We start from the raw sequence: 24,717 nt of genomic DNA on the forward strand, positions 1-24,717 counted from the left end.
ATCAATCCTGGGTAGGTGTATATGCCCCTCCATCCATCCATCCTGGGTAGGTGTATATGCCCCTCCATCCATCCATCCTGGGTAGGTGAATATGCCTCTCCATCCATCAATCCTGGGTAGGTGTATATGCCCCTCCATCCATCCATCCTGGGTAGGTGTATATACCCTTCCATCCTTCCTCAGTAGGTGTAAATGCCCCTCCATCCATCCATCCTGGGTAGGTGTATATGCCCCTCCATCCATCCATCCTGGGTAGGTGTATATACCCTTCCATCCTTCCTCAGTAGGTGTAAATGCCCCTCCATCCATCCATCCTGGGTAGCAGTATATGTCCCTCCCTCCATCTATCCATCCTGGGTAGGTGTATATGCCCCTCCATCCATCCATCAATCCTGGGTAGGTGTATATGCCTCTCCATCCATCAATTCTGGGTAGTTGTAGATGCCCCTCCATCCATCAATTCATCCTGGGTAGGTGTTTCGGCCCCTCCATCCATCCTGGGTAGGTGTATTTGCCCGTCCATCCATCCTGGGTAGGTGTATATGGCCCTCCATCCATCCATCCTGGGTAGCAGTATATGTCCCTTCCTCCATCCATCCTGGGTAGGTGTATATGCCCCTCCATCCATCCTGGGTAGGTGTATATGCCTCTCCATCCATCCATCCTGGGTAGGTGTATATGCCTCTCCATCCATCCATCCTGGGTAGGTGTATATGCCTCTCCATCCATCAATTCTGGGTAGTTGTAGATGCCCCTCCATCCATCAATCCATCCTGGGTAGGTGTATCGGCCCATCCATCCATCATGGGTAGGTGTATATGCCCCTCCATCCATCCATTCTGGGTAGGCGTAGATGACCTTCCATCCATCCATTCTGGGTAGGCGTAGATGACCCTCCATCCATCCATCCTGGGTAGTCTATTCTAGTATGTGTTTATGCCCCTCCATCCATCCTGGTTAGGTGTAGATGACCCTCCATCCATCCATGCTGGGTAGGAGCATATGCCCCTCCATGCATCCTTGGTAGGAGAATATGCCCCTCCATCCATCCATCCTGGGTAGGTGTATATACCCCTCCATCTATCCATCCTGGGTAGGTGTATGTGCGCCTCCATCCATCCATCTTGGGTAGGTGTATATGCCCCTCCATCCATCCATCCTGGGTAGGTGTATATACCCTTCCATCCATCCATCCTGGGTAGGTGTATATCCCCCTCCATCCATCCATCCTGGGTAGGTGTATATGCCCCTCCATCCATCCATCCTGGGTAGGTGTATATGCCCCTCCATCCATCCATCCTGGGTAGGTGTATATGCCCCTCCATCCATCCATCCTGGGTAGGTGTATATGCCCCTCCATCCATCCATCCTGGGTAGGTGTATATGCCCCTCCATCCATCCATCCTGGGTAGGTGTATATGCCCCTCCATCCATCCATCCTGGGTAGCTGTATATGCCCCTTCATCCATCCATCCTGGGTAGCTGTATATGCCCCTCCATCTATCCATCCATCATGGGTAGGTGTATATGCCCCTTCATCCATCCATCCTGGGTAGTCTATTCTGGTAGCTGTATATGCCCCTCCATCCATCTATCCACCCTGGGTAGGTGTAGATGCCCCTCCATCCATCCATCCTGGGTCTGTGTATATTCCCCTCCATCCATCCATCCTGCGTAGGTGTATATTCCCCTCCAACCATCCATCCTGGGTAGGTGTATATGCCCCTCCATCCATCCATCCTGGGTAGGTGTATATGTATCTCCATCCATCCATCCTGGGTAGGTGTATATGCCCCTCCATCCATCCATCCTGGGTAGGTGTAGATGCCCCTCCATCCATAAATCCATCCTGGGTAGGTGTATCGGCCCCTCCATCTATCCTGGGTAGGTGTATATGCCCCTCCATCCATCCTGGGTAGGTGTATATGCCCCTCCATCCATCCTAGGTAGGTGTATATGCCCCTCCATCCATCCTGGGTAGGTGTATATGCCCCTCCATCCATCCTGGGTAGGTGTATATGCCCCTCCATCCATCCTGGGTAGGTGTATATGCCCCTCCATCCATCCTGGGTAGGTGTATATGCCCCTCCCTCCATCCTGGGTAAGTATATATGCTCCATCATCTATCCATCCTCGTTAGGTGTAGATGCCCCTTTATCAATCCATCCATCCTGGGTAGGAGTATATGCCCCTCCTTCCATCCTTGGCAGGTGAATATGCCTCTCCATCCATCAATCCTGGGTAGGTGTATATGCCCCTCCATCCATCCATCCTGGGTAGGTGTATATGCCCCCTCCCTCTATTCTGGTGAGTATATGCCTCTCCATCCTGGTGGGTATATGCCGCCTCTCCATCCTGGTGGGTATATGCCCCCCTCCATCCTGGTGGGTATATGCCCCCCCTCCATCCATCCTGGTGGGTATATGCCTCCCTCCATCCATCCTGGTGGGTATATGCCCCCCCTACATCCATCCTGGTGGGTATATGCCCCCCCTACATCCATCCTGGTGGGTATATGCCCCCCCTCCATCCATCCTGGTGGGTATATGCCCCCCCTCCATCCATCCTGGTGGGTATATGCCCCCTCCATCCATCCTGATGGGTATATGCCCCCCTCCATCCATCCTGATGGGTATATGCCCCCCTCCATCCATCCTGATGGGTATATGCCCCCCTCCATCCATCCTGATGGGTATATGCCCCCCTCCATCCTTGTCGGCATAAGCCCCACCTTCATCCTTGTGGATATATGCCCCCCCTCCATCCATCCTGGTGGATATATGCCCCCTTCATCCATCCTGGTGGGTAAATGCCCCCCTTCATTGGTGGGTATATGCACACTCCCTACATCCTGGTGGGTATATGCCCCTTCCATCCATCCTGGTGGGTATATGCCCCCCCCCTCCACCCTGGTGGGTATATGCCTCCAACTACACCCTTGTGTGTATATGCCCCCATATATTCAATGCAAAGGAAAAAAAACAAACAAAACAATAAACGCTTCTACTCACCTTCCACGTTCCCACGCAGCGCTGTGTCTGTGTTGCCTGAGGATGTCGGCAGTGATAACAGCAGAGAGGCTGAGATCACCGCACGGCGACGCCGCAGATACTCACTCGGGGCCTCCACTCCCAGGCATTTCCTCCCCGGCAGCTCCTGTCATGGCACGCTCTGACTGAGCAGTGCGTGCGACGACAGGGGGAATGTACAGCTTACACTGCAGGCTCCACAAAGATGGCTGCAATCTTCTCCCACGGCTGCGACCTGAACAGCCAAGGGGGCGTGCCCAGGTCACAGCTAGAGGCAGGAGGAGCGGCCTGTAATGTTAGAGATAGAGTCGGTGACAGACTACTGTCTCTTATGGCCAGGGCTGCTGTAAATGAGGTGTGTAAGAGCGCTTCTTACACACCCCCCCAAATAAAAATGGCAGCCCCCAGTGGCCAATGTAAAAATAAATACATAAAAAACTAATAAAGTGGGATATTTAATTTTGTATTAAAAATAATTGATTACATAATTATTAATACAAAACATAAAATGGTGGCCCCTTCCCTGTAAGAATAGCACATGGCTCTTTTCACGTCTGGTTATTTCTCTAACAGGTAGAATATGCTCCGTTATAGACCGGGGACAGGTTTACAGCTCTATTTTTTGTGGACGATTGATCTGTAAATCAGAACTGAGACCGGTCCGATTTCCATCCGATTTGTAGATAAAGATCATCTATTGAAGTCAATGAGTCTGTCAGAAAAATGGCCAGAACCAACCATGTTGCCTGTACTGCTTGTTCTCCAGGGTCTATAGGCCGGGCAAGCGAGGCTAGGAAACCTTTAGCTTTTTACTTTACATATAAAAAAAATATGCCCCACTGAGGAGAAAAACTGCCACACTGACCAAAATCAGATGAAAATGAGAAAAAAAAACACTGATTAAAACCTGACATGTGAACGGGGCCTTAGGCCTTAATCAGATGTCAGCAGGGTCGGACTGGGGTGTCTGGGGCCCACAGGGGACATTGACTCTAGGGGCCACCTACAGCAATATGCAGATCTCTTTTCTCTGCTCTCCCTGTTATAGTGGAGCAGTGACCGGCGGCTCCTCACATCTACTGTGCACAGACTAGAACAGGGATGGACAATTTCTGGAGTTTGCATGAAAGAGCTACTTTGGTTAAAACAAGTGATCACAGATTCATGGGCTGCACAGGATAGGTGATCACTTATTGATTGGAAGAATGGGGAAGTTTTATCCCTGACAGGACACTTATCACCATTTTAAAATGCAGCGACAGGTGGGACGTCTGACCACAGCCTCATTCGTTCTCTTGGGGGCTTCCAAAAAAGAGCAGCGCTCGCAGCCTCTGAGGGAATGAATGGATCAGTGGTCGAGTCGCACATGAGCTCCAGTCTAATGGGGAGAAAAGCTCCACATTCTGCCGATCGGTGCAGGTCCCAGTAGTCAGACCCCACCAATCAATAAGTTATCACTGATCCTGTGGAGAGGTGATGACTTGTTCTCACCGGAGAACCCCTGTAAGTGCATCTCAGACGCTCTGCTCCAAGTATTCCATCTCTAAGGCCACAGCCCCACTATCAGTATTCAGTCAGGATTATTCTCAGGAGTGGGAGCCAAAACCAGGTGAGGAACAATGAGAGAAAAGGTAGAATAGAAACAAGTCACCAATTCTGGATTTATCACCCACTCCTGCTTTTGCCTCTCACTACTGAGAAAAAATACTGACCAAATGCTGATAGTGAAGCCGTGGCCTCATGGAAAAAAATCTTTTCCTAGTTAATCTCAGCGAGAACAAATGACACAACATAATCCACTATAACAACACCAATAATACCACATACAAAAGGGACAAATATCGCCACACCATGACCAGACCACATATTACCACCACATAGTGACCAAATAATACAATACTGATCAGGAATACAAACCACAATACTAACAACACTGTCACTATACATATGAGCTCTGTATATAGTGTCAGTGTACAGGTAATACAGTGATCCCCAGTGACATTATAAACAGGATCTCTGTATATCGTGTCAGTGTACAGGTAATACAGTGATCCCCAGTGACATTATAAACAGGATCTCTGTATATTGTGTCAGTGTACAGGTAATACAGTGATCACCGGTGACATTATACACAGGAGCTCTGCATATAGTGTACAGGTAATACAGTTATCACGAGTGACATTATACACAGGAGCTCTGCATATAGTGTACAGGTAATACAGTTATCACGAGTGACATTATACACAGGAGCTCTGCATATAGTGTACAGGTAATACAGTTATCACGAGTGACATTATACACAGGAGCTCTGCATATAGTGTACAGGTAATACAGTTATCACGAGTGACATTATACACAGGAGCTCTGTATATAGGTAATACACTGGTCAGCAGTGACATACACAGGAGCTCTGAATATACTATATAGTGTAAGTGTACAGTAATACACTGACTTACCAGTGATGTCTCTAGGTGAAGTTCTTCATCTTCGCTTTTCTTCATCTGGCACAGTCCGCCATCACTTCTTCCAGCCAGGAATCATCTCTGCAGAAAATAACACACAGTTATCAATAACTGATCTCTTTTAGAGCACATTCCCACTTTTCCCCAGGCTTCTACACTACACCAGTTGAAGAAATAAAGCGACATAGTGGCGCCCTGCACAGTAACAGGACCCCCCTTTTGTCCCCTCTTATGGAAAACAGTTTCCTAAAAAGTAAGCTATATTACAGAAGTAATAATGTCCCTAATTGGACTCTAAAGTAATAATGTTCCCCACTCGCCATCATAAACTAATAAAGTTCCTCAATCTGGCCCCTAAACAGTAATAAAGTCCCTTGTCCAGCGTGGCCCCCCCATCTATCCATCCTGACCCCCCCCATATATCCATTCTGGTCTCCATGTGTCCAGCCTGCCCCTCCCATATATCCATCCGGGCCTCCATGTGACCAGCCCGCCCCCCTTCAGATATCCATCCTGTCCACCTCATATATGCATCCCACCCCACCCCATATATCTATCCAGGTCCCCATGTGTCCAGCTTGCTGCCCTTCACCTCCATGTGTCCATCCAGGTCCCCATGTGTCCAGCTTGCCGCCCTTTACCTCCATGTGTCCATGAAGGTCCCCATGTGTCCAGCTTGCCGCCCTTCACCTCCATGTGTCCATCCAGGTCCCCATGTGTCCAGCTTGCCCCCCTTCACCTCCATGTGTCCATCCAGGTCCCCAACTTGGCCCCCTTCACCTCCATGGGTCCTCCCCATGCGTCCAGCCAGCCCCCCCCTTCAGCCCCGTGCCTCCATCCATATGTTTCCCCATGCGTCCAGCCAGCCCCCCCTTCAGCCCCGTGCCTCCATCCATATGTCTCCCCATGCGTCCATCCAGTCCCCCCCTTCAGCCCCGTGCCTCCATCCATATGTCCTCCCATGCGTCCATCCAGCCCCCCCCTTCAGCACCATACCTCCATCCATATGTCTCCCCATGCGTCCAGCCAGCCCCCCCCCTTCAGCCCCATGTCCCCATCCATGTCCCCATGGGTCCAGCCAGCCCCCCCCCTTCAGCCCCATGTCCCCATCCATGTCACCATGGGTCCAGCCAGCCCCCCCCCCTTCAGCCCCATGTCCCCATCCATGTCACCATGGGTCCAGCCAGCCCCCCCCCTTCAGCCCCATGTCCCCATCCATGTCACCATGGGTCCAGCCAGCCCCCCCCTTCAGCCCCATGTCCCCATGGGTCCATCCAGCCCCCCCCTTCAGCCCCATGTCCCCATCCATGTCACCATGGGTCCAGTCAGCCCCCCCCCCCTTCAGCCCCATGTCCCCATCCATGTCACCATGGGTCCAGCCAGCCCCCCCCCTTCAGCCCCATGTCACCATGGGTCCAGCCAGCCCCCCCCTTCAGCCCCATGTCCCCATGGGTCCATCCAGCCCCCCCCTTCAGCCCCATGTCCCCATCCATGTCACCATGGGTCCAGTCAGCCCCCCCCCCCTTCAGCCCCATGTCCCCATCCATGTCACCATGGGTCCAGTCAGCCCCCCCCTTCAGCCCCATGTCCTCATGGGTCCAGCCAGCCTCCCCTTCCACCCCATGTCCCCCTCCATGTCCCCATGGGTCCAGCCAGCCTCCCCTTCCACCCCATGTCCCCCTCCGTGTCCCCATGGGTCCAGCCAGCCCCCCCTTCAGCCCCATGTCCCCCTCCGTGTCCCCATGGGTCCAGCCAGCCCCCCCTTCAGCCCCATGTCCCCCTCCGTGTCCCCATGGGTCCAGCCAGCCCCCCCTTCAGCCCCATGTCCCCCTCCGTGTCCCCATGGGTCCAGCCAGCCCCCCCTTCAGCCCCATGTCCCCCTCCGTGTCCCCATGGGTCCAGCCAGCCCCCCCTTCAGCCCCATGTCCCCCTCCGTGTCCCCATGGGTCCAGCCAGCCCCCCCTTCAGCCCCATGTCCCCCTCCGTGTCCCCATGGGTCCAGCCAGCCCCCCCTTCAGCCCCATGTCCCCCTCCGTGTCCCCATGGGTCCAGCCAGCCCCCCCTTCAGCCCCATGTCCCCCTCCGTGTCCCCATGGGTCCAGCCAGCCCCCCCTTCAGCCCCATGTCCCCCTCCGTGTCCCCATGGGTCCAGCCAGCCCCCCCTTCAGCCCCATGTCCCCCTCCGTGTCCCCATGGGTCCAGCCAGCCCCCCCTACAGCCCCATGTCCCCCTCCGTGTCCCCATGGGTCCAGCCAGCCCCCCCTACAGCCCCATGTCCCCCTCCGTGTCCCCATGGGTCCAGCCAGCCCCCCCTACAGCCCCATGTCCCCCTCCGTGTCCCCATGGGTCCAGCCAGCCCCCCCTACAGCCCCATGTCCCCCTCCGTGTCCCCATGGGTCCAGCCAGCCCCCCCTTCAGCCCCATGTCCCCCTCCGTGTCCCCATGGGTCCAGCCAGCCCCCCCTTCAGCCCCATGTCCCCCTCCGTGTCCCCATGGGTCCAGCCAGCCCCCCCTTCAGCCCCATGTCCCCCTCCGTGTCCCCATGGGTCCAGCCAGCCCCCCCTTCAGCCCCATGTCCCCCTCCGTGTCCCCATGGGTCCAGCCAGCCCCCCCTTCAGCCCCATGTCCCCCTCCGTGTCCCCATGGGTCCAGCCAGCCCCCCCTTCAGCCCCATGTCCCCCTCCGTGTCCCCATGGGTCCAGCCAGCCCCCCCTTCAGCCCCATGTCCCCCTCCGTGTCCCCATGGGTCCAGCCAGCCCCCCCTTCAGCCCCATGTCCCCCTCCGTGTCCCCATGGGTCCAGCCAGCCCCCCCTTCAGCCCCATGTCCCCCTCCGTGTCCCCATGGGTCCAGCCAGCCCCCCCTTCAGCCCCATGTCCCCCTCCGTGTCCCCATGGGTCCAGCCAGCCCCCCCTTCAGCCCCATGTCCCCCTCCGTGTCCCCATGGGTCCAGCCAGCCCCCCCTTCAGCCCCATGTCCCCCTCCGTGTCCCCATGGGTCCAGCCAGCCCCCCCTTCAGCCCCATGTCCCCCTCCGTGTCCCCATGGGTCCAGCCAGCCCCCCCTTCAGCCCCATGTCCCCCTCCGTGTCCCCATGGGTCCAGCCAGCCCCCCCTTCAGCCCCATGTCCCCCTCCGTGTCCCCATGGGTCCAGCCAGCCCCCCCTTCAGCCCCATGTCCCCCTCCGTGTCCCCATGGGTCCAGCCAGCCCCCCCTTCAGCCCCATGTCCCCCTCCGTGTCCCCATGGGTCCAGCCAGCCCCCCCTTCAGCCCCATGTCCCCCTCCGTGTCCCCATGGGTCCAGCCAGCCCCCCCTTCAGCCCCATGTCCCCCTCCGTGTCCCCATGGGTCCAGCCAGCCCCCCCTTCAGCCCCATGTCCCCCTCCGTGTCCCCATGGGTCCAGCCAGCCCCCCCTTCAGCCCCATGTCCCCCTCCGTGTCCCCATGGGTCCAGCCAGCCCCCCCTTCAGCCCCATGTCCCCCTCCGTGTCCCCATGGGTCCAGCCAGCCCCCCCTTCAGCCCCATGTCCCCCTCCGTGTCCCCATGGGTCCAGCCAGCCCCCCCTTCAGCCCCATGTCCCCCTCCGTGTCCCCATGGGTCCAGCCAGCCCCCCCTTCAGCCCCATGTCCCCCTCCGTGTCCCCATGGGTCCAGCCAGCCCCCCCTTCAGCCCCATGTCCCCCTCCGTGTCCCCATGGGTCCAGCCAGCCCCCCCTTCAGCCCCATGTCCCCCTCCGTGTCCCCATGGGTCCAGCCAGCCCCCCCTTCAGCCCCATGTCCCCCTCCGTGTCCCCATGGGTCCAGCCAGCCCCCCCTTCAGCCCCATGTCCCCCTCCGTGTCCCCATGGGTCCAGCCAGCCCCCCCTTCAGCCCCATGTCCCCCTCCGTGTCCCCATGGGTCCAGCCAGCCCCCCCTTCAGCCCCATGTCCCCCTCCGTGTCCCCATGGGTCCAGCCAGCCCCCCCTTCAGCCCCATGTCCCCCTCCGTGTCCCCATGGGTCCAGCCAGCCCCCCCTTCAGCCCCATGTCCCCCTCCGTGTCCCCATGGGTCCAGCCAGCCCCCCCTTCAGCCCCATGTCCCCCTCCGTGTCCCCATGGGTCCAGCCAGCCCCCCCTTCAGCCCCATGTCCCCCTCCGTGTCCCCATGGGTCCAGCCAGCCCCCCCTTCAGCCCCATGTCCCCCTCCGTGTCCCCATGGGTCCAGCCAGCCCCCCCTTCAGCCCCATGTCCCCCTCCGTGTCCCCATGGGTCCAGCCAGCCCCCCCTTCAGCCCCATGTCCCCCTCCGTGTCCCCATGGGTCCAGCCAGCCCCCCCTTCAGCCCCATGTCCCCCTCCGTGTCCCCATGGGTCCAGCCAGCCCCCCCTTCAGCCCCATGTCCCCCTCCGTGTCCCCATGGGTCCAGCCAGCCCCCCCTTCAGCCCCATGTCCCCCTCCGTGTCCCCATGGGTCCAGCCAGCCCCCCCTTCAGCCCCATGTCCCCCTCCGTGTCCCCATGGGTCCAGCCAGCCCCCCCTTCAGCCCCATGTCCCCCTCCGTGTCCCCATGGGTCCAGCCAGCCCCCCCTTCAGCCCCATGTCCCCCTCCGTGTCCCCATGGGTCCAGCCAGCCCCCCCTTCAGCCCCATGTCCCCCTCCGTGTCCCCATGGGTCCAGCCAGCCCCCCCTTCAGCCCCATGTCCCCCTCCGTGTCCCCATGGGTCCGTCCAGCCCCCCCTTCAGCCCCATGTCCCCCTCCGTGTCCCCATGGGTCCGTCCAGCCCCCCCTTCAGCCCCATGTCCCCCTCCGTGTCCCCATGGGTCCGTCCAGCCCCCCCTTCAGCCCCATGTCCCCCTCCGTGTCCCCATGGGTCCGTCCAGCCCCCCCTTCAGCCCCATGTCCCCCTCCGTGTCCCCATGGGTCCGTCCAGCCCCCCCTTCAGCCCCATGTCCCCCTCCGTGTCCCCATGGGTCCGTCCAGCCCCCCCTTCAGCCCCATGTCCCCCTCCGTGTCCCCATGGGTCCGTCCAGCCCCCCCTTCAGCCCCATGTCCCCCTCCGTGTCCCCATGGGTCCGTCCAGCCCCCCCTTCAGCCCCATGTCCCCCTCCGTGTCCCCATGGGTCCGTCCAGCCCCCCCTTCAGCCCCATGTCCCCCTCCGTGTCCCCATGGGTCCGTCCAGCCCCCCCTTCAGCCCCATGTCCCCCTCCGTGTCCCCATGGGTCCGTCCAGCCCCCCCTTCAGCCCCATGTCCCCCTCCGTGTCCCCATGGGTCCGTCCAGCCCCCCCTTCAGCCCCATGTCCCCCTCCGTGTCCCCATGGGTCCGTCCAGCCCCCCCTTCAGCCCCATGTCCCCCTCCGTGTCCCCATGGGTCCGTCCAGCCCCCCCTTCAGCCCCATGTCCCCCTCCGTGTCCCCATGGGTCCGTCCAGCCCCCCCTTCAGCCCCATGTCCCCCTCCGTGTCCCCATGGGTCCGTCCAGCCCCCCCTTCAGCCCCATGTCCCCCTCCGTGTCCCCATGGGTCCGTCCAGCCCCCCCTTCAGCCCCATGTCCCCCTCCGTGTCCCCATGGGTCCGTCCAGCCCCCCCTTCAGCCCCATGTCCCCCTCCGTGTCCCCATGGGTCCGTCCAGCCCCCCCTTCAGCCCCATGTCCCCCTCCGTGTCCCCATGGGTCCGTCCAGCCCCCCCTTCAGCCCCATGTCCCCCTCCGTGTCCCCATGGGTCCGTCCAGCCCCCCCTTCAGCCCCATGTCCCCCTCCGTGTCCCCATGGGTCCGTCCAGCCCCCCCTTCAGCCCCATGTCCCCCTCCGTGTCCCCATGGGTCCGTCCAGCCCCCCCTTCAGCCCCATGTCCCCCTCCGTGTCCCCATGGGTCCGTCCAGCCCCCCCTTCAGCCCCATGTCCCCCTCCGTGTCCCCATGGGTCCGTCCAGCCCCCCCTTCAGCCCCATGTCCCCCTCCGTGTCCCCATGGGTCCGTCCAGCCCCCCCTTCAGCCCCATGTCCCCCTCCGTGTCCCCATGGGTCCGTCCAGCCCCCCCTTCAGCCCCATGTCCCCCTCCGTGTCCCCATGGGTCCGTCCAGCCCCCCCTTCAGCCCCATGTCCCCCTCCGTGTCCCCATGGGTCCGTCCAGCCCCCCCTTCAGCCCCATGTCCCCCTCCGTGTCCCCATGGGTCCGTCCAGCCCCCCCTTCAGCCCCATGTCCCCCTCCGTGTCCCCATGGGTCCGTCCAGCCCCCCCTTCAGCCCCATGTCCCCCTCCGTGTCCCCATGGGTCCGTCCAGCCCCCCCTTCAGCCCCATGTCCCCCTCCGTGTCCCCATGGGTCCGTCCAGCCCCCCCTTCAGCCCCATGTCCCCCTCCGTGTCCCCATGGGTCCGTCCAGCCCCCCCTTCAGCCCCATGTCCCCCTCCGTGTCCCCATGGGTCCGTCCAGCCCCCCCTTCAGCCCCATGTCCCCCTCCGTGTCCCCATGGGTCCGTCCAGCCCCCCCTTCAGCCCCATGTCCCCCTCCGTGTCCCCATGGGTCCGTCCAGCCCCCCCTTCAGCCCCATGTCCCCCTCCGTGTCCCCATGGGTCCGTCCAGCCCCCCCTTCAGCCCCATGTCCCCCTCCGTGTCCCCATGGGTCCGTCCAGCCCCCCCTTCAGCCCCATGTCCCCCTCCGTGTCCCCATGGGTCCGTCCAGCCCCCCCTTCAGCCCCATGTCCCCCTCCGTGTCCCCATGGGTCCGTCCAGCCCCCCCTTCAGCCCCATGTCCCCCTCCGTGTCCCCATGGGTCCGTCCAGCCCCCCCTTCAGCCCCATGTCCCCCTCCGTGTCCCCATGGGTCCGTCCAGCCCCCCCTTCAGCCCCATGTCCCCCTCCGTGTCCCCATGGGTCCGTCCAGCCCCCCCTTCAGCCCCATGTCCCCCTCCGTGTCCCCATGGGTCCGTCCAGCCCCCCCTTCAGCCCCATGTCCCCCTCCGTGTCCCCATGGGTCCGTCCAGCCCCCCCTTCAGCCCCATGTCCCCCTCCGTGTCCCCATGGGTCCGTCCAGCCCCCCCTTCAGCCCCATGTCCCCCTCCGTGTCCCCATGGGTCCGTCCAGCCCCCCCTTCAGCCCCATGTCCCCCTCCGTGTCCCCATGGGTCCGTCCAGCCCCCCCTTCAGCCCCATGTCCCCCTCCGTGTCCCCATGGGTCCGTCCAGCCCCCCCTTCAGCCCCATGTCCCCCTCCGTGTCCCCATGGGTCCGTCCAGCCCCCCCTTCAGCCCCATGTCCCCCTCCGTGTCCCCATGGGTCCGTCCAGCCCCCCCTTCAGCCCCATGTCCCCCTCCGTGTCCCCATGGGTCCGTCCAGCCCCCCCTTCAGCCCCATGTCCCCCTCCGTGTCCCCATGGGTCCGTCCAGCCCCCCCTTCAGCCCCATGTCCCCCTCCGTGTCCCCATGGGTCCGTCCAGCCCCCCCTTCAGCCCCATGTCCCCCTCCGTGTCCCCATGGGTCCGTCCAGCCCCCCCTTCAGCCCCATGTCCCCCTCCGTGTCCCCATGGGTCCGTCCAGCCCCCCCTTCAGCCCCATGTCCCCCTCCGTGTCCCCATGGGTCCGTCCAGCCCCCCCTTCAGCCCCATGTCCCCCTCCGTGTCCCCATGGGTCCGTCCAGCCCCCCCTTCAGCCCCATGTCCCCCTCCGTGTCCCCATGGGTCCGTCCAGCCCCCCCTTCAGCCCCATGTCCCCCTCCGTGTCCCCATGGGTCCGTCCAGCCCCCCCTTCAGCCCCATGTCCCCCTCCGTGTCCCCATGGGTCCGTCCAGCCCCCCCTTCAGCCCCATGTCCCCCTCCGTGTCCCCATGGGTCCGTCCAGCCCCCCCTTCAGCCCCATGTCCCCCTCCGTGTCCCCATGGGTCCGTCCAGCCCCCCCTTCAGCCCCATGTCCCCCTCCGTGTCCCCATGGGTCCGTCCAGCCCCCCCTTCAGCCCCATGTCCCCCTCCGTGTCCCCATGGGTCCGTCCAGCCCCCCCTTCAGCCCCATGTCCCCCTCCGTGTCCCCATGGGTCCGTCCAGCCCCCCCTTCAGCCCCATGTCCCCCTCCGTGTCCCCATGGGTCCGTCCAGCCCCCCCTTCAGCCCCATGTCCCCCTCCGTGTCCCCATGGGTCCGTCCAGCCCCCCCTTCAGCCCCATGTCCCCCTCCGTGTCCCCATGGGTCCGTCCAGCCCCCCCTTCAGCCCCATGTCCCCCTCCGTGTCCCCATGGGTCCGTCCAGCCCCCCCTTCAGCCCCATGTCCCCCTCCGTGTCCCCATGGGTCCGTCCAGCCCCCCCTTCAGCCCCATGTCCCCCTCCGTGTCCCCATGGGTCCGTCCAGCCCCCCCTTCAGCCCCATGTCCCCCTCCGTGTCCCCATGGGTCCGTCCAGCCCCCCCTTCAGCCCCATGTCCCCCTCCGTGTCCCCATGGGTCCGTCCAGCCCCCCCTTCAGCCCCATGTCCCCCTCCGTGTCCCCATGGGTCCGTCCAGCCCCCCCTTCAGCCCCATGTCCCCCTCCGTGTCCCCATGGGTCCGTCCAGCCCCCCCTTCAGCCCCATGTCCCCCTCCGTGTCCCCATGGGTCCGTCCAGCCCCCCCTTCAGCCCCATGTCCCCCTCCGTGTCCCCATGGGTCCGTCCAGCCCCCCCTTCAGCCCCATGTCCCCCTCCGTGTCCCCATGGGTCCGTCCAGCCCCCCCTTCAGCCCCATGTCCCCCTCCGTGTCCCCATGGGTCCGTCCAGCCCCCCCTTCAGCCCCATGTCCCCCTCCGTGTCCCCATGGGTCCGTCCAGCCCCCCCTTCAGCCCCATGTCCCCCTCCGTGTCCCCATGGGTCCGTCCAGCCCCCCCTTCAGCCCCATGTCCCCCTCCGTGTCCCCATGGGTCCGTCCAGCCCCCCCTTCAGCCCCATGTCCCCCTCCGTGTCCCCATGGGTCCGTCCAGCCCCCCCTTCAGCCCCATGTCCCCCTCCGTGTCCCCATGGGTCCGTCCAGCCCCCCCTTCAGCCCCATGTCCCCCTCCGTGTCCCCATGGGTCCGTCCAGCCCCCCCTTCAGCCCCATGTCCCCCTCCGTGTCCCCATGGGTCCGTCCAGCCCCCCCTTCAGCCCCATGTCCCCCTCCGTGTCCCCATGGGTCCGTCCAGCCCCCCCTTCAGCCCCATGTCCCCCTCCGTGTCCCCATGGGTCCGTCCAGCCCCCCCTTCAGCCCCATGTCCCCCTCCGTGTCCCCATGGGTCCGTCCAGCCCCCCCTTCAGCCCCATGTCCCCCTCCATGTCCCCATGGGTCCGTCCAGCCCCCCCTTCAGCCCCATGTCCCCCTCCATGTCCCCATGGGTCCGTCCAGCCCCCCCTTCAGCCCCATGTCCCCCTCCATGTCCCCATGGGTCCGTCCAGCCCCCCCTTCAGCCCCATGTCCCCCTCCATGTCCCCATGGGTCCGTCCAGCCCCCCCTTCAGCCCCATGTCCCCCTCCATGTCCCCATGGGTCCGTCCAGCCCCCCCTTCAGCCCCATGTCCCCCTCCATGTCCCCATGGGTCCGTCCAGCCCCCCCTTCAGCCCCATGTCCCCCTCCATGTCCCCATGGGTCCGTCCAGCCCCCCCTTCAGCCCCATGTCCCCCTCCATGTCCCCATGGGTCCGTCCAGCCCCCCCTTCAGCCCCATGTCCCCCTCCATGTCCCCATGGGTCCGTCCAGCCCCCCCTTCAGCCCCATGTCCCCCTCCATGTCCCCATGGGTCCATCCAGCCCCCCCTTCAGCCCCATGTCCCCCTCCATGTCCCCATGGGTCCATCCAGCCCCCCCTTCAGCCCCATGTCCCCCTCCATGTCCCCATGGGTCCATCCAGCCCCCCCTTCAGCCCCATGTCCCCCTCCATGTCCCCATGGGTCCATCCAGCCCCCCCTTCAGCCCCATGTCCCCCTCCATGTCCCCATGGGTCCATCCAGCCCCCCCTTCAGCCCCATGTCCCCCTCCATGTCCCCATGGGTCCATCCAGCCCCCCCTTCAGCCCCATGTCCCCCTCCATGTCCCCATGGGTCCATCCAGCCCCCCCTTCAGCCCCATGTCCCCCTCCATGTCCCCATGGGTCCATCCAGCCCCCCCTTCAGCCCCATGTCCCCCTCCATGTCCCCATGGGTCCATCCAGCCCCCCCTTCAGCCCCATGTCCCCCTCCATGTCCCCATGGGTCCATCCAGCCCCCCCTTCAGCCCCATGTCCCCCTCCATGTCCCCATGGGTCCATCCAGCCCCCCCTTCAGCCCCATGTCCCCCTCCATGTCCCCATGGGTCCAGCCAGCCCCCCCTTCAGCCCCATGTCCCCCTCCATGTCCCCATGGGTCCAGCCAGCCCCCCCTTCAGCCCCATGTCCCCCTCCATGTCCCCATGGGTCCAGCCAGCCCCCCCTTCAGCCCCATGTCCCCCTCCATGTCCCCATGGGTCCATCCAGCCCCCCCTTCAGCCCCATGTCCCCCTCCATGTCCCCATGGGTCCAGCCAGCCCCCCCTTCAGCCCCATGTCCTCCTCCATGTCCCCATGGATCCAGCCAGCCCTCCCTTCAGCCCCATGTCCCCATCCATGTCCCCATGGGTCCATCCAGCCCCCCCTTCAGCCCCATGTCCCCATCCATGTCCCCATGTGTCCATCCAGCCCCCCCTTCAGCCCCATGTCCCCATCCATGTCCCCATGGGTCCATCCAGCCCCCCCTTCAGCCCCATATCCCCCTCCATGTGCCCATGGGTCCATCCAGCCCCCCCTTCAGCCCCATATCCCCCTCCATGTGCCCATGGGTCCATCCAGCCCCCCCTTCAGCCCCATATCCCCATCCATGTGCCCATGGGTCCATCCAGCCCCCCCTTCAGCCCCATATCCCCCTCCATGTCCCCATGGGTCCATCCAGCCCCCCCTTCAGCCCCATGTCCCCATCCATGTCCCCATGGGTCCAGCCAGCCCCCCCTTCAGCCCCATGTCCCCATCCATGTCCCCATGGGTCCAGCCAGCCCCCCCTTCAGCCCCATGTCCCCATCCATGTCCCCATGGGTCCAGCCAGCCCCCCCTTCAGCCCCATGTCCCCCTCCATGTCCCCATGGGTCCAGCCAGCCCCCCCTTCAGCCCCATGTTCCCATCCATGTCCCCATGGGTCCAGCCAGCCCCCCCTTCAGCCCCATGTCCCCATGGGTCCAGACAGCCCCCCCTTCAGCCCCATATCCCCCTCCATGTCCCCATGGGTCCATCCAGCCCCCCCTTCAGCCCCATGTCTCCATCCATGTCCCCATGGGTCCAGCCAGCCCCCCCCTTCAGCACCATGTCCCCATCCATGTCACCATGGGTCCAGCCAGGCCCCCCTTCAGCCCCATGTCCCCATCCATGTTCCCATGGGTCCAGCCAGTCCCCCCTTCAGCCCCATGTCCCCATGTGACCAGCCTGCGACCCCTCCATATATGGATGATGACCAATGCTGGGAACACTCACCCAGAAAAACGTGGATATTGCACTTGACTTGAAGTTGAAGCAGGGAGAGCTGTAGCCAGGCCTGCAGCCTTGTTTCCAGAGTGATGGTGAGAGAGCAGAGTGCAGGTCACCGCATACTCAGCCCAGGAGCCGGCTTAAAAGGCCAAGAGAGCAGGAGAGAAGAGGGCGGTGCGCGGTGCTGGTGCGGTGTTACATACCCGGACGGGAGCCGGTGTTACAAGGCCAATTCCAAGGGAGCAGGAGCCGGGACTGGAGAGCAGAGCGCGGCGTCGGCGTATCAAAAGCCGGCAGGGGAGCAGGGAGAGGAGAGCGTGACGTCAGCGTGTCACCTGACACCACACAACTGCCAGCCACCAGCGGGAAAGCAAAGCGCGGTGCGTGTCACCGCCCACCAAGATCACGTCCTCCTGTCATGTGACTATGCGCGTCACCCGCTGTCACCACTGAATAGTAGGAGCGCCGCGCGCGACGCTACATTTCCTTCGGCTGCGCTTTTAAAGGGCCCGCACTTTTTAAGAGCCTCCGCTACCAATTCTCTCACTCTCTCATCGGGGCCCACCGGGAATTTATCACACCAGGCCAGTCCGACCCTACATGGGCCCATCAGGTAAAGTGATGGAATGAAGTTTTCTCTCCTCATGTTGAAAAATGACATTTTCTGCCACCTATTGATGAGAGAAAAAAAGTGATGAAGATTTACAAACTTCTAACATTAGTCAGTGAAAAACACACAGAACAAGGATGCAAATGGATCTTTTTTTGGCAATCCAATCATTTGAATGGGCCAGCTTTATCTGCAAATCAGATTACAATCAAACATGTCTCAAATTTCTTTTGTGAACCATCAGCATCAGAAAAGGTCCATAGACTATAATTATTATGTTTTTATAAGCAAAGAAAAGGAACACAATGCAAACTCTAAAATCAGACATTTAAATGGATCAGTTTGGTGGGCAAACAGGGTCTGACTGGAGCACCGGGACACTGGACGATTATCCGGTGGGCCAGGGTCCTTGGCAGGACCCTGAGCAGGACGTAGAGGGGGCCCACTGGTTTCAACTGAATGTACGTCCGAGGACATTTCATTAATGATCAGTATTGTAATATTCGGTCACTATGTTGTAATATCTGGTCCGGTCATGGTGTGGTATTTATCCCTGTATGTGTTATTATTTGGTCACTATGTGGTGTGGACATGGTGTGGTGGTATTTCTCCCTTGTATGTGCAATTATTTGGTCGCTATATGTTGGTAATATCTGGTCTGGTCATGGTGTGGCGATATTTCTCCCTTTTACAGTCTGAGGTATTGTTCGGTCACTATGTGGTGGTAATATGTGGTCTGGTCACGGTGTGGCTGTATTTCTCTCTTCTACGTGGGATTATTCGGTCGCTTTATGTTGGTAATATCTGGTCTGGTCATGGTGTGGCGATATTTCTCCCTTTTACAGTATAAGGTATTGTTCGGTCACTATGTGGTGGTCATATGTGGTCTGCTCACGGTGTGACGGTAGTTCTCCCTTCTATGTGGAATAATTTGGTCGCTATATGCTGCTAAAATCTGGTCTGGTCATGGTGTGGCGATATTTGTCCCTTTTACAGTATGAGGTATTGTTCGGTCACTATGTGGTGGTCATATGTGGTCTGCTCACGGTGTGACGGTAGTTCTCCCTTCTATGTGGAATAATTTGGTCGCTATATGCTGCTAAAATCTGGTCTGATCATGGTGTGGCGATATTTGTCCCTTATACAATATGTGGTATTATTCGGTCACTATGTGGTGGTAATATGTGGTCTGGTCACGGTGTGGCTGTATTTCTCCCTTCTACGTGGGATTATTCGGTCGCTTTATGCTGGTAATATGTGGTCTGGTCACAGTGTCACGTTAGTTCTCCCTTGAATGTGGTATTATTGGTCTTGAAAAAGTGGATTGTGTTGTGTACAGCAGTCAATTGTTCTCTCTGATATTAATTAGGAGAATAATCTTTATTTAGATTTGTGATTAAATACTTGGAACAAGATGCACTTACAGGAATTCTACTGTGAAAACAAGTAATCACCTTTCCAAAGGATAAGTGATAAGGTATTGATTGGTGGGGGTCTGACTGCTGGGACCCGCACCGATTGGTAGAATGTGGAGCTTTTATCCCCACTAGACTGGAGCAGCATGTGCGACTTCACCACTGATCCATTCATTCCCTCAATGGCTGCGAGCGCTGCTCTTGTTTTTTTCTGGAAGCCCCAAAGAGAATGAATGGATCTGTGGTCAGACTCCCACCTGCCGCTGCATTTTAAAATGGGGATAAAAGTGTCCTGTCAGGGATAAAACTTCCCAATTCTGATCAGTGCGGTTTCCAATGGTCGGACCCAAACGATCATTAAGTTATCACCAATCCTGAGGAGCCCATGGATCGGTGATAACTTGTTTTCACCAAAGAAGCCCTTTAACACTAGAACTACTGATGGAGTCATTTTGACTCCTTTCGTTTTTTATTTCTCCTCTGTGACTTTTCCTCAAATATGATGTGAAAAAAGATTTTGTGATAATAAATAATTTTGGTGAAAAATTTGCGCGTTTTTTTCAAAATTTACCAAGAACTACTGAAGGGAGTCATTTTGACTCCCTACTATATTTTGAGGTCCTTTTGTCACTAAATGTTGCTATAAAGTTTTGTGCATAATTTTTTCACTCTGTCTTATTTACCCTGATGTTCATATAGATGTAGTTCAATTTACATGTCAACTTTTCACATTTTCCTTGTGTTTTACCTGCTTGTATTACTGTGTAATGCGGAACAAACTCTATCTGATGAGGAGCTAGATGCATTCATTGCGATATTCTATGCTCGTGGAATATCTGGCACGAACCGTCACTCGATTAGCAGTATTTGGTGTAATGACTGGGGAATACCGTTTTGCAAAGCGACAATGTCTAGGGACCGCTTTGTTGAAATTATGAGGTTTCTCAGATTTGATGAGAAATCTACTCGATCGGAGAGACTACAAACGGACAAGTTTGCTCTATTTTCTACTGTGTGGGACAGGTTTATTGAAAATTGTATTGCGTGTTACAAACCTGGCCCATACATAACGGTGGATGAGCAACTCTTCCCAAGCAAAACTAGGTGTCCATTCACGCAGTACATGCCTTCCAAACCAGATAAATATGGCCACAAATATTGGCTAGCTGTTGATAAGAGGAGCAAATATCTGGCAAATGGCTTCCCTTATCTAGGCAAAGATGACACACGCCGTGCTGAGGACCGTTTAGCTGACCATGTGGTAATGAAGTTATTGGACCCGTTTTTGAAAAAAGGTCGCAATGTTACAACCGATAATTATTTTACTTCAGTAAAATTAGCTAAACAGCTAAAAAGCAAAGGAACAACCATCGTGGGAACACTGAACAAGATAAGGCGAGAAGTGCCTAAAGAAATAAAATCCATGAAAGAGGAATTGTACAACACTAAAGTGTTTAGAAATGAAGACAATTTTACACTTACAGTATATCAAGGAAAGCCCAACAAAAATGTTGTCATTTTGAGTTCCGTCCATCCAGATGTTGTTGTTGCGTCTGATTCCGCTAAAAAAACTCCAGAAACGGTAAAGTTTTACAATGAAACAAAATATGGAGTAGATGTAGTGGATCAGATGGCACGAAAATATACCACACGAACATGCACAAGGAGATGGCCTGTTCATGCATTTGAAAATGCCTTAGACTTTGCGGGTATAAATGCATGGATAATATTCAAGTAGATTACCCACCAAAAAATGTCACGCAAGGCATTTTTGCAAACGCTTGTGAGAGAGTTGAGTGGTCCTTATGTCACAGATAGGGAAAAGGGTTCCACGTCCCAAGTTTCTACATGCTCAGACGTGATGGTTCAAACAAAATTTTGCCAGATCAAAGAAAAGTGCAAGAAAAATAGATCTGTCGGAAATTGTAAGACTTGTGGTAAGTCTTTGTGTGGGCAATGTACTGCCATAAATCAAAGGCAATGCCTAAAATGCGAAACACCAAATGTTTAGAAGGTGAATTCTGCGCCATATTTTCATTTTTATGCTCCTCCACCTACATTTTCTCTGCTTTTTGTTCTTCAGTTGTTGTTTATATGTGTGCACTTGAATAAAAAAAAATGTTTGAAAAACGTCTATTATAATTATTGTTATTTTCTGTAGAAAAATAAGAAAAGCAGAAAAAAAACAATCAAAAGCATTACTGTTGGATCTCACAATAATAATACATTACAAAAAATATAATTATTAATAAATAACCACAAATGAAACTCTAAAAATAAACGAAAACAAGCAAGGAGTCAAAATGACTCCTTTCAGTAGTTCTAGGCGGGGTCACGAGTCCAGTAGTCCTAGTGTTAATGCAAACTACCGTAATTGTCCATCCCAGTTGTGCTGTGCGCACAGTAGATGTGCAGGAGCCGCCTGTGTTTTACAGTCGAGGTCCCACTATAACGGGGATAAAGGCTAACAGGTATCTGCATCTAGCTGTAGGGTGGGCCCCAGTCTCCCCAGTCCCACGCTGTGGGCAAATATAACCTGTCTGGGCAATTGTAGCCAATTTTGCTGCAAAAAAAGAAAAGTCTTTTTACCTTTTTAACCATAACTTTCAATGTCTTGGATAAATGTGTAACCCTTTATTAAATTCTGCCTTTATTATGGGGATCTCATGGTAGTAGAGCATACCAGAGGTTGACTATATTTTAGTTTTTATTTATTTTTTACAGAAAGATCCACGTAAAGAAAAAAAAAAAAAAGTAAAACAAAATGGAAACCAAAAGAAAATAAACAGACCACACCTTTTTGGTAAATTTTTATACTTTGAGCAGCCCCATGATATAAGCTGGTGCAGGTCACTAATCAGACAAATCCACATGAATGAGTGTAAGAAGTGAATGCAGCACTCACCGCTATAATAAAACATTGTATTCCATAATTAATAACCATCAGCTTCTCACAGAGGGAGGTCAGCGAGTGGTAGATACAGGGCATTGTGAAAGGATTTGGCCCCCTTGAACTTTTCTACCTTTTGCCACATTTCTGGCTTCAAACATAAAGATATAAAATTGAATTTTTTTTGGGAAGAATTAACAAGTGGGAATGAAATTTATTGGATATTTTAAACTTTTAAATAAAAATAAAAACTGAAAAGTGCAATATTATTCGGCCCCTTTACTTTCAGTGCAGCAAACTCACTCCAGAAGTTCAGTGAGGATCTCTGAATGATCCAATGTTGTCCTAAATGACTGGTAATGATAAATAGAATCCACTGATCCAATGTTGTCCTAAATGACTGGTAATGATAACTAGAATCCACTGATCCAATGTTGTCCTAAATGACTGGTAACGATAACTAGAATCCACCTGTGTGTAATCAAGTCTCTGTATAAATGCACCTGCTGTGTGATAGTCTCAGGGTTCTGTTTCAAGTGCAGAGAGCATCATGAAGACCAAGGAACACACCAGGCAGGTCCGAGATACTGTTGTGGCGAAGTTCAAAGCAGGATTTGGATACAAAAAGATTTCCCAAGTTTTAAACATCTCAAGGAGCACTGTGCAAGCGATCATATTGAAATGGAAGGAGTATCAGACTAATGCAAATCTACCAAGACCCGGCCGTACCTCTAAACCAGTGTTTCCCAAACTCCAGTCATCACGGACCCCCACAGGTCGTGTTTTCAGGATTTCCTTAGTATTGCATAGGTGATGGAAGTATCATCAAGGCATCAGGAATTCTCTCACCTGTGCAATACTATGGAAATCCTGAAAACACGACCTGTGGGGTCTGTGAGGACTGGAGTATGGGAAACACTGCTCTAAACTTTCATCTCGAACAAGGAGAAGACTGATCAGAGATGCAGCCAAAAGGCCCATGATCACTCTGGATGAACTGCAGAGATCTAGAGCTGAGGTGGGTTAGGCTGTCCATAGGACAACAATCAGTTGTACACTGCACAAATCTGGGCTTTATGGAAGAATGGCAAGAAGAAAGCCATTTCTCAAAGATATCCATAAAAAGTCTCGTTTGAAGTTTGCCACAAGCCATCTGGGAGACACACCAAACATGTGGAATAAGGTGCTCTGGTCAGATGAAACCAAAATCAAACTTTTTGGCCACAATGCAAAACGATATGTTTGGCGTAAAAGCAACACAGCTCATCACCCTCAAAACACCATCCCCACTGTCGAACATGGTGGTGGCAGCATCTTGGTTTGGGCCTGCTTTTCTTCAGCAGGGACAAAGAAAATGGTTAAAATTGATGGGAAGATGGATGGAGCCAAATACAGGACCATTCTGGAAGAAAACCTGTTGGAGTCTGCAAAAGACCTGAGACTGGGACGGAGATTTATCTTCCAACAAGACAATGATCCCAAACATAAAGCAAAATCTACAATGGAATGGTTCAAAAATAAACATATGCAGGTGTTAGAATGGCCAAGTCAAAGTCCAGACCTGAACCCAATCGAGAATCTGTGGAAAGAGCTGAAAACTGCTGTTCACAAACGCCCTCCATCCAACCTCACTGAGCTCCAGCTGTTTTGCAAGGAAGAATGGGCAAGAATTTCAGCCACTCGATGTGCAAAACTGATAGAGACATACCCCAAGCGACTTGCAGCTGTAATCGCAGCAAAAGGTGGCGCTACAAAGTATTAACTCAAGGGGGCCGAATAATATTGCACGCCCCACTTTTCAGTTTTTAATTTGTTAAAAAAGTTTAAAATAGCAAATAAATTTCATTCCACTTCACGATTGTGTCCCACTTGTTGTTGATTCTTCCCCCAAAAAATAGAATTTTATATCTTTATGTTTGAAGCCAGAAATGTGGCGAAAGGTAGAAAAGTTCAAGGGGGCCAAATCCTTTCACAATGCAGTGTATAGGCGACGGCAGTGCTGTGTATCTGCAGGATTCCAGGCCAGTATCTGCCACCCGCTGGATTTCCCATGGGAGAAGCTCTGGGATTTTATTACAGGGAAACTGTCATCAGGTTTTTGCTATGTAATCTAAAAGCAACAAGTCGGGGCAGAGGACCTTATCCCAGCGATGTGTCACTTGCTGGTCTGCATGATGGCATTTTGATATAATCCCTCTTTTATCTGCTGCAGATCTAGCAGTTCCCTGAATTCACAGATCATGTAGAGACCAATGCGGGAAAGTTACCCCAAATGTTCTAGAAGTCAGCACTGGATTTTCTGCTTTCAGATCACCTCACAGACCAATGTAAGTTAAGGGACAAGTTCAGATGACGGTTTATCCCACTGTTTTTTGAAAGAAATTCGCCATTAAAACTCATGCACACAGTACAAAAAGAAATAGATGCCACAACCAGGGCCGGCTCCAGGATTTCATGGGCCCCGGGCAAAAGTCTCAGTGGGCCCCTTTCACACCTACCACGATTCATGATGCACAGAAATATAGGTCTAGTACAATGCTAAAGATTTCACTGACTTCTCACATTACATGAGTGATATCTATTGTAAAGTCTACAACAGCTCAGAAACCGGCGAATCCTCCCAGCGCACAGTTCAGACCAGACAATATAGTCCTCTATACAGTATTATGGGCCCCACGTAGTCCTCCATATACAGTATTATGGGCCCCACGTGGTCCTCCATATACAGTATTATGGGCCCCACGTAGTCCTCCATATACAGTATTATGGGCCCCACGTGGTCCTCCATATACAGTATTATGGGCCCCACGTGGTCCTCCATATACAGTATTATGGGCCCCACGTGGTCCTCCATACAGTATTATGGGCACCATGTGGTCCTCCATATAC

General features: G+C 56.3%; 1 long non-coding RNA gene across 1 annotated transcript in view; it reads right to left on the minus strand.

Annotated features, from left to right (window-relative positions):
- The window catches only part of LOC141182970 (uncharacterized), a 160,460-nt gene extending 143,220 nt beyond the window's left edge, over positions 1-17,240 (minus strand). The window contains exons 1-2 of the long non-coding RNA XR_012257991.1: positions 16,920-17,240; positions 5,486-5,572 (exon numbers count right to left, since the gene is read on the minus strand). This is a non-coding gene — a long non-coding RNA (uncharacterized lncRNA). The remainder of the gene's footprint in view (positions 1-5,485; positions 5,573-16,919) is intronic.
- Positions 17,241-24,717: the final 7,477 nt, after the last annotated feature.

The sequence above is a fragment of the Phyllobates terribilis genome, unplaced genomic scaffold (genome assembly GCF_046119375.1).
Source record: "Phyllobates terribilis strain yellow unplaced genomic scaffold, ASM4611937v1 Scaffold_38__1_contigs__length_12584779, whole genome shotgun sequence".
NCBI classification, from domain to species: Eukaryota; Metazoa; Chordata; class Amphibia; order Anura; family Dendrobatidae; genus Phyllobates; species Phyllobates terribilis.